We start from the raw sequence: 10481 nt of genomic DNA, 5'->3' as shown, positions 1-10481 counted from the left end.
CACAAATCACAACCCTGGCCACTGGCATCCAGTCCCCATGGTAGCGCCGCTCCAGCACAAGGGCCCCCTGAGCCCACTGCCCCAGCGGACGGCTACTGGGCAACTCTATAAGCAGCCATTTGGTGTGCATATCCAACCAAGGGCACGCATCCCCTGAAGCAGAAACTGGGACTTCTCCTTCTACAAAGCTGGTGGCACACCACAATCGCTCTGATCCAGCATGTGGCCCCCACGAGCACACACCCCTTGCAGACAGCTCCTGGGCCTCTCAGTGTGTTTCCACTGGGTGTGTCCCTTTGCAACCAAGGGTGCACGGCTCCCTTAGTAGGATCCGTGACATCCCCCTCCTGGCTACCTACCTCTGAACAACTTGGTGAGTTACTGAGGACTTGCCTCCCTGGGCAAGGTCACATTTTTTCAGCCACAGACCTTGAGATTCACACATCCCCAGCTGCTGGATTCTGAACCCCCTCGTAATTCAGAGAGGAAAATCACTTTGGCCAGAGTCTCACTGCCTTAACCACAGACTACGAGACACCCCCCAACACACACACTGTCACAGGCTCTGGGCCTCTCATAGTGAGTTGCAGAGTGAGGCTAATCCAACAAGAGTCACACCACACTGGCCAAAGTCACAGTATCCGAGCCTCAGGCCCCAAGAATCCTTTCTCCCAGGCTGTAGATTCTGGGAACCCACAGTGAGCACATAGCAGTGAGACCTCAGACAACCTTTTCCACAAGAGCTGGAAGCACAATCACATCCAAAACAGCTTGCACAATGAAGCCGGGGGTGAGTCACATTGCCAACCTGTGACAAGAATTCATCCATGAATAAGAAACTAACATTCAAGATACAACTACATCAAGAGAACCCAAATAGCTCAAGTAGGGAGCTCTGCTAGATCACCAAGCACAGGAGACCTGAAAGATCACACCAGTAGCACCATCTCCCAAAGAACCTGGGCAGCAAAGCAGTTGTATCTAGGACACAGAACAATTAAAATATTACAGCAAAACATGGGGAGACAAAAAAAATCCCCAAAGAAAAGAAAAAGAGGATTCACCAAAAGTCAATTAAATGAAATGGAGGCAAGTAACATGTCAGCGAAATAATTCAGAGTAATGGTTATAAGGATGCTCAAATGGCTGGATGACAAATACACACAACTCAATGAGAATTATAAGGAGCTGAATGAGAATGTCACCAACATGAAAAGGAACCAAGAGGAAATGAAGAACGACATAGCTGCAATAAAGAACATAATGGAAGGCTTAAACAGTAGACTAGAAGAGGCTGAGGATCGCATCCATGAATTAGAAGGTAGGAAAAAACACACAAACACCGCAGCAACTGGAAAGAAAACTTAAAAAGTAAGAGGAGAGCCTAAGGGAGCTTTGAGACAACACAAAACAAAACAACATCCACATAATAGGGGTCCCAGAAGGAGAGGAAACTGAGCAAGGAATAGAAAACCTATTTAAAGAAATTGCCAAAACCGGTTTGGCTCAGTGGATAGAGCATCGGCCTGTGGACTGAAAGGTCCCAGGTTCGATTCTGGCCAAGGGCATGTACCTGGGTTGCGGGCACATCCACACTGGGGGATGTGCAGGAGGCAGCTGATCGATGTATCTCTCTCATCGATGTTTCTGACTCTCTATCCCTCTCCCTTCCTCTCTGTAAAAAAATCAATAAAATATATTTTTTAAAAAAAGAAATAATGACAGAAAACTTCCCTGATATTGGCAACAAAAAAAACCACACAAGTCCAAGAAGCACACAGAGTTCCAAACTAGATGAACTCAAAAAAGACCGACACCAAGACACATCGTAATTAAACTGGCAAACATCAATGACAAAGTAAGAATCTTAAAGGCTGTCAGAGAGAGACAGAAAGTTACCTACAAGGGATCTCCCATTAGAATATCAACTGATTCCTCAACAGAAACACACCAGGCCAGAGGTAATGGAATAAAATATACAAAGTGATGCAAAACAAGGGACTGAATCCAAGAATACTATACCCAGCAAGGCTATCACTTAAAATTGAAGGTGGAATCAGGAGCTTCACAGACAAAAAAAAAGGGCTAAGAGAGTTTATTTCCACCAAACCAGCAATGCAAGAAAAGCTAAAGGTACTGCTGTAAAAAGAGGAAACAGAAAGATAAGAGGAAACACAAACATTAAGAATAAAAGTGATGACAAACAAGTACTTATCAATAATAACATTAAATGTAAATGGATTAAATGCTCCAATCAAAAGACATAGGGTAGGGGTGGCAAGAGCCTGGAAGAAAGTCCTGGGAAGCCCATCCTGGGCAGTGGCAGTCCCCTTGTGTCCCCCTCTGGTCACACAGTGTGGCAGTTCTCCACAGAGACAGGCCCTCCCCCCCACACTGCCCCATCTTGGGGGCCACCGGGATGTGTTGTGTCGCCGCTGGAGTGGGTGGTTTTACTATTTTCGCAGGGCTGTTTCCAAGAGGTGGAGCTCAGACTCCCATTTCCTTTCTTCTCCAGTGGTTCAGCTGCAGCTCTGGTGGCTGCGTGACCCACTTGCTTCACAGATTACAGCGGCGGCACCCACTAGCCCCACGCGTCATGCCCTATGCTTTGCCCTGGCCCCAGTGGCAGCCTGAGCAGTGCCTGTGACATGGTCTGGGTGGCGGTGGGCCTGCTGCTCAGGGCTGGCGTCTGCACCTGCTATTGCATTTATAGGCTGACGTCGAGGCAGCGGCAAGGTGGCCAAGGCTCTGGCTGTGTCCCTCCTGGTCTGCAAAATTCTTAACCAATGGTTCATATGATGATGTCCTAAATGCTGAACAACTTCAGAAACTCCTTCATCTGCTTGAGTTAACTGAGGATCCTACAATCATTGAAAGAGCTTTGGTCACTCTGGGTAACAATGCAGCCTTTTCAGCTAACCAGGCTATTATTTGTGAATTGGGTGGTATTCTACTTGTTGAAAGCAAAATCAAGGATCCCAACCACAGTATTAAAGAGAAGGCTTTAAATGCACTAAATAACCTGAGTGTGAATGTTGAAAATCAAATCAAGATAAAGGTATACGTCAATTAAGTCTGTGAGGATGTTTTCTCTGGTCCCCTGAACTCCCCTGTGCAGTTGGTGGAACTGAGATTGCTAATACACATGACAGTTACCAATGACCATCAGCACATGTTTACCAATTACATTACAGACTTGTTCCAAGTGCTGCTTTCAGGAAATAGAACCACCAAGGTTCAAGTTTTAAAACTGCTGTTGAATTTGTCTGAAGATCTAGCCATGACCGAAGGACTATTTTGTGCACAAGTGGATTCATCATTCCTTTCCCTTTATGATGGCCACATGGCAAAGGAGATTCTTCTTTGAGCACTTACGCTAATTCAGAATATAAATAACTGCCTCAAAATGGAAGGTCATTTAGCTATTCAGTCTACTTTCACTCAAGGTTCATTGTTTTTCCTGTTATATGGAGAAGAATGTGCCCAGAAAATGAGAGCATTAGTTAATCATCATGATGCGGACATGAAGGAAAAGGTAACAATAATATCCAAATTCTAACTGGTAGGTCATATTTTGGGTTGCAGGCTCGATCCCTGGTGGGGGGCGTGCAGGAGGCAGCCGATCGGTGATTCTCTCTCATCATTGATGTTTCTATCTCTCTCTCCTTCTCCCTTCCTCTCTGAAATCAACAAAGAAATATATTTTAAAAATATGAAAAACAAAATTATTCCAGATGCTGAATTTAAACAGTAAATATCAGATTTCATCATTTCCACAGCTAGAACTTGCCATGGTCTTCTGATTTATTTTGGACCATTTTATTGATACCAAAAAAATATAACAGCTTCTTCTGAAACATATATTTCCTTTTATTTTGCTCTTTGCTGAGCTACTTTAATTATTTCTTCTACATGAAGTGACAGTGACCTTTTTATATGTAAGCTACTCTTCTGCTGTTTGCTGTGATTAGTAGTTACTCACCTGAGAGAGCATTAGTATGTGATTGTTTCAGAACTGCCGTAGGAATGACCTTCTTATAGTAGCAATGAGATCCTATGCTCTTGCGTCCACCTACCAGACTAGCCATACTGCTTTCAAAAGTTTATTCTAATTATTAAAATCTATTTTATTCAATGAAAATGCTAAACTTTTCAGAGAAATGTTTGCTACTACTCACCCACTCCCATTCAGTGTGCCAGCATGTAAAGATGCTGTTATAAAATACTGGGATCCATCCAAGTGCCCATCTATAGGCAAATGGTTAAGTCAATCATCTAGTCTTAAAGAACTAAGTAGGTCTGAATGTGCTAATGTGGAAAGACACCCATGAAATACGAATGTTTTTAAATGAAAGATATTTAGGGTTATATATGGATAGCCACTTCTAGAATGATACACAAACTCCTGGGCGTGGGACTGTGGAGTGAGAAAATGACTTTTATATGTTCACATTCTACTGTTTGAAATTTTTACTATGGCATAAATTTAATCATAATTTTTTAAGTTAAAAAGAAAAGTAACTAAAAAAAAAAAGACATAGGGTAGCTGAATGGACAGGAAAACATGACCCATATATTTGCTGTCTGCAAAACAGCCACCTCAGAACAAGGCTCACACAGACTGATAGTGAAGGCATGGAAAAATTTTCAGGAAAATGGAAATAAGAAAAAAGCTGGGGTGCAACTCTTATATCTGACAAAATACACCTCTAAGTAAAGGCCATAACAAGAGATAAGGAAGGCCACTACATAATACTAAAGGGAGCAATCCAACAAGAGGATATCACTCTGATAAACCTATATAAACCCAATACAGGAGATCCCAAATACATAAAACAACTTCTGGAAAATATCAAAGGAGAGATCAATAGCAATACAATCATAGTAGGGAACTTTAATACCCCACTGACACCATTGGATAAATCCTCTAAACAAAAAATCAGCAAAGAAACAGCAATCCTAAAAGACTCACTAGATCAGATGGACTTAATTGACATCTTCATAATATTTCATCCCAAAGCTACAGAATATACATTCTTCCCCAGTGCATACAGGACATTTTCAAAGTTAGACCACATATTAGGACACAGGCAAAGTCTGTTCAAATTCAAGAGCATAGAAATCATAAAAAGCATCTTCTCTGATCACAATGGCATAAAACTAAAAATCAACTAGAATAAAAACAATGAAAAAAATCAAACACTTGGAGGCTAGATAGCATGCTATTAAACAATGATTGGTTACCAAAGAGATCAAAGAAGAAACAAAAAGCATCCTAGAAACAAATGACAATGAAAACACAACAATGCCAAACCCATGGGACACAATAAAAGCAGTCCTGAGAGGGAAGTTCATACCTCTACAGGCCTACCTCAAAAAAAAAAAACAAGAAAAAATGGTAATAAATTATCTACCCTTCCAACTTAAAGAATTAGAAGGAGAAAAACCCACAGTAACCAAAAGAAAGGAGGTAATACAGATCAGAGCAGAAATAAATGACATAGAGACCAAAAAAATAATACAAAAGTTGAATGAAACCAAGAGCTGGTTCTTTGAAAGGATAAACAAGATTGATGAACCTCTAGCCAGGCTCACCAAGAAACAAAGAGGACCCAAATAAACAAAATCAGAAATGAAAGAGGAGAAGTAACAACTGAACCCACAGATATACAAAGGATTGTGAAAACAAACAAACAAACAAACAAACAAACAAAAAACCCTATGAACAACTCTACTCCAAAAAACTGGACAACCTCGACGAAATGGAAACACTCCTAGAAAATACAAGCTTCCAAAACTCAATTAGGAAGAATCAAAAACCTGAATAGGCTGATTACTATTGAATAAATTAAAACAGTAATCAAAATGCTTGCAGCAAACAAAAGCCTTGGATGGGATAGTTTCACAGGGGCGTTTTACAGAACATTCAAAGAAGACCTAAAACCAATCCTCCTCAGACCATTCCAAAAAATTCAAGAGGAAGGCACACTTCCTAGCTCTTTCTATGAAGCCAGCATTACCTTAATCCCAAAACCAGATAAAGACACCACAAAGAAAGAGAATTACAGGCCAATATCCCTGATGAACATAGATGCTAAAATCCTCAACAAAATTCTAGCAAACCAGATCCAGCATTACATTAGAAAGATCATACACCATGACCAAGTGGGATTTATTTCAGGGATGCAAGGATGGTACAATATTCACAAATCAATAAACGTGATATACATCACATAAACAAATTGAGAGACAAAAATCACATAAATCATATCAATTGATGCAGAAAACGCATTTGGCAAAGTCTAACACCCTTTTCTGAAAAAAAAACGCTCTGCCAAGTGGGAATAGAGGGATCATGCCTCAAGGTGATAAAAGCCTTATATGACAAACCTGCAGCCAACATCATACTTAATGGGCAAAACCAAAAACCATTTCCCCTAAGAACAGGAACAAGACAGGGATGCCCACTCTCACCACTCCTGTTTGACATAGTACTGGAAGTACTAGCCATTGTGATCAGACAAGAAGAAGAAATAAAAGGCATCCAAATTGGAAAAGAAGAAGTTAAACTGTCCTTATTTGCAGATGACATGATACTGTACATAGAAAACCCTAAAGACTCCATAAAAAAATTTTAGACTTAATAAATGAATTTGGCAATGTAGCAGGATAAAAAAATAATGCTAAGAAATCTATGGCATTTTTATACACCAATAGTGAACTTACAGAAAGAGAGACTAAGAAAATAATCCCATTTACCACTGCACCAAAAAATTAAGATGCCTAGGAATAAACTTAACTAAGGAGATAAAAGACCTCTACTCAGAAAACTACAGGACATTGAAAAAAGAGATAGAGGAAGACATAAACAGATGGAAGAAAATATTGTGCTCATGGATTGGTAGAATCAACATCATTAAAATGTCCATACTACCCAAAGCAATCTATAAATTCAACACACTACCCATTAAAATACCAACAGTATTTTCACAGACCTAGAATAAACTCTCCAAAAATTCATCTGGAATAAAAAAAGACCCTGAATACCTGCTGCGATCTTGAGAAAGAAGAACCAAGTTGGAGGGATCACAGTACCAGATATCAAGCTATATTACCAAGCCACGGTTCTCAAAACTGCCTGGTACTGGCACAGAAACAGACATATAGACCAATGGAATAGAATAGAGAACCCAGAAATCAACCCAAAACACTATACTCAAATAATATTTGAGAAAGAGGCAAGAACATACAATGGAGTCAAGAAAGTCTCTTCAATAAATGGTGTTGGAAAAATTGGACAGATACATGCAAAAAAAAAAAATGAAACTAGACCACCAACTTACACCAGACACAAAAATAAACTCAAAATGGATAAAGGACTTAAACATAAGATGGGAAACCATAAAAACATTAGAGGAATCCACAGGCAGCAAAATCTCAGACATATGCTGAAGGAATATCTTCACTGATACAGCTCCTAGGGCAATGGAAACTAAAGGGAAAATTAATAAATGGAACTACATCAAAATAAAAAGCTTGTTCACAGCAAAAGAAACCATCAACAAGAAAGCCCACTGCATGGGAGAACATATTTGCAACTGTTATCTCTGATAAGGGTTAATCTCCAACATTTACAGGGAACTCATACAAGTTAACAAAAAGAAGATAAACAACCCAATCAAGAAATGGGCAATGGACCTAAATAGATACTTTTTGAAAGAGGACATAAGGAAGGCCAAGAGACATATGAAAACATGCTCAAAGTCACTAATCGTCCGAGAGATGCAAATCAAAACGACAATGCGGTACCATCTCACACCTGTCAGAATGGCTATCATCAGCAAATCAACAAACAACAAGTGCTGGCGTGGATGTGGAGAAAAAGGAACCCTCGTGCACTGCTGGTGAGAATGGAGACCGGTGCAGCCACTGTGGAAAACAGTATGGAGTTTCCTCAAAAAATTAAATATGGAACTGCCATTTGACCTAGTGATCCCACTCTTAGGAATATATCCTAAGAAACCCGAAGCACCAAATTAGAAAGAACATATGCACCCCTATGTTCATAGCAGCACAATTTACAATAGCTAAGATCTAGAAACAGCCCAAGTGCCCATCAGTAGATGAGTCAATAAAACATTTGTGGTACATTTATACCATGGAATACTATGCAGCAGTGAAAAATAAGAATCTTTTACCCTTTGAGACAGCACTGAGAGACCTGGAGAGTATCATACTAAGTGAAATAAGTCAGTCAGAAAAAGACGAGTATCACATGATTGCACTCATATGTGTAATGTAAGTAACAAAATAAACAGATGAACAGAGTGGATCCAGAGACATAAAAGCAAGGAACAGAGTGTGAATCTTCAGAGGGAAGGTGGGGGAGGGTGGGTGGCTGGGAGGTAATGAACCAAAGACCTTGTATACATATATGCATGACCCGTGAACACAGACAACAGGGTGTTGAAGGCCTGGGGCAGATGGGGACATGGGGGGGATGGAAGGGGTTAATGGGTGAAAAATGGGAACATATATAATACTTTCAACAAAAAACAATTATTTAAAAAAAACCTGGGATCATAAATGCGGCCTATTTTAGAGGACGGCATCAATAATTAAAATATCCTATACACGATCTCTTCTCTATGAGACCATATCAACATTTCCACTCTAGATGACTCTAACATTCCAGAATGCCCATCTTTCTTCACTGTTACTTCCAACTTTGCTCATTTCCCAGAAAAAAAAGAAACTACTTGCCCTTTCTGAACCTCCATTTTCTTATCTGTAAAGTGAGGATAATAAGAGTATCTTTTTTATAGAATGGTAAGTTTATATGTGCATATATGTTTTATTACCTATCTATTTATATATAAAAAAATATATAAAATCTGTCTCTGTGTACATCCACAGACATAATGTTTGCTGGATGCCCGGCATGGTTCTGAGTGTTTTACATACATTATCTTATTTTAATTCTTTTACAACCCCAAATCCTACCTCCCAAGAATATGCATGAGTCATGCTAATACTCCAAAATATTTGTTGTTTGTCTGAAATTCAAATTTAACTGGGCATTTTGTATTTTATCTGGCAGCTCAACCTATAGTAAATGCTTAATAAATATTTTTGGGAATAAGGGAGTGAAGGAGGAAGAGAGGAAAAAAGAAAAGAGGGGGAAAAAGGGAGCCAGTTTGTCCATCAGTGGAGCATGAATGGAAAGAGTTGCAGGCTTGAAGGATGTGGTAGATTTGTTAAGACCTAGAAATCACAAAAAAATCTGGCCTTAACATTACTTCTCACTATTTTCTTTCTTTTTTTCCTCGGTTTTATTGAGGTATAATTTACTCTATCACATTGTATAAGTTTAAATGTGGGAGAACATATTTGGCAATGAGACATAACAATTTGATATTTGTATATATTGTGAAATAATAACCACAATAAATTAGCTAATATCCATCACCTCACACAGTTATAATTTTTCCTTGTAGTGAGAACTTTAAAGATCTACTCTCTTAGCAACTTTCAAATATGCAATACACTATCGTTAACTATAGTCACCATATAGTACATTAATCATCACAATTTTCAGTTCTATACAGTACAAGGTAAATAGTTGCTTCCCCCTTTTTTGTTAAAATTTCTGCCCTCGTGTGGTAGGAAAAAGGTATTAGGTCAGAAGCCTTAATTCTGGTCTTCTAAGCTCATTGGGACAAAATGTTCCAAGGAGACCAGTGATCTGAAAAGAAGGATATGATGATAGTAGTTTGTTTGTTTGTTTGGGTGGAGGACAAGAGAGGAACGAACAAAAGATAAGCCGGCTCTGTATCTCAGATACTAGGAAAGTATTATTAAAATAGGTTTTAAAAATTGTTTAGTGCTGGCTGGTTTGGCTCAGTGGATAGAGCGTCAGCCTGCAGACCAAAGGGTCTTGGGTTCAATTCTGACCAAGGGCACATGCCGAAGTTGCGGGCTCAATCCCCAGTAGGGGACATGCAGGAGGCAGCCAATCTAAGATTCTCTCATCATTGATGTTTCTATCTCTCTTTCCCTCTCCCTTCCTCTCTGAAATCAATAAAAAAATATTTTTTAAAAAATGTTTGAAAGATATTAGTGTAAGCCAGCATAGTCTCAGTTTTCAAGTTGTTATGGTGAAAAAATGTTAAGAGACTCTATCTAAATTCATGCAGTAGAATATTTAAATGGGGAATTCACTATAAATAGTAAAGTAGTATTTACATGTTGTCAATTCAAATGCCACCATGGTAACTTTGGATGGGAAGAAATGTTGGTGTTTCCAGGGTTCAGAAAGCCCCAGTTCGAGACTCCATTTATTGTTGGTGATCTTGTCCCACTTCGGGCGTCATTTATGCCGGGGTTCATGTCCCAGCATCAAGAAGGGTTCAGGAATCTGGAAAAGGGGCTGCGCGTAGATGACATAGAAATCCAGAGACTAATAAAGAGTCCAGACATGA

General features: G+C 39.5%; 1 pseudogene; it reads left to right on the top strand.

Annotated features, from left to right (window-relative positions):
- The first annotated feature begins 2603 nt into the window (after positions 1-2603).
- Positions 2604-3570, top strand: LOC132223442 (armadillo repeat-containing protein 10-like; annotated as a pseudogene).
- The last annotated feature ends 6911 nt before the right edge of the window (positions 3571-10481 follow it).

This window comes from Myotis daubentonii, chromosome X (genome assembly GCF_963259705.1).
Source record: "Myotis daubentonii chromosome X, mMyoDau2.1, whole genome shotgun sequence".
Lineage (NCBI taxonomy): Eukaryota > Metazoa > Chordata > Mammalia > Chiroptera > Vespertilionidae > Myotis > Myotis daubentonii.
This window is presented reverse-complemented; position numbering and strand designations above follow the sequence as displayed.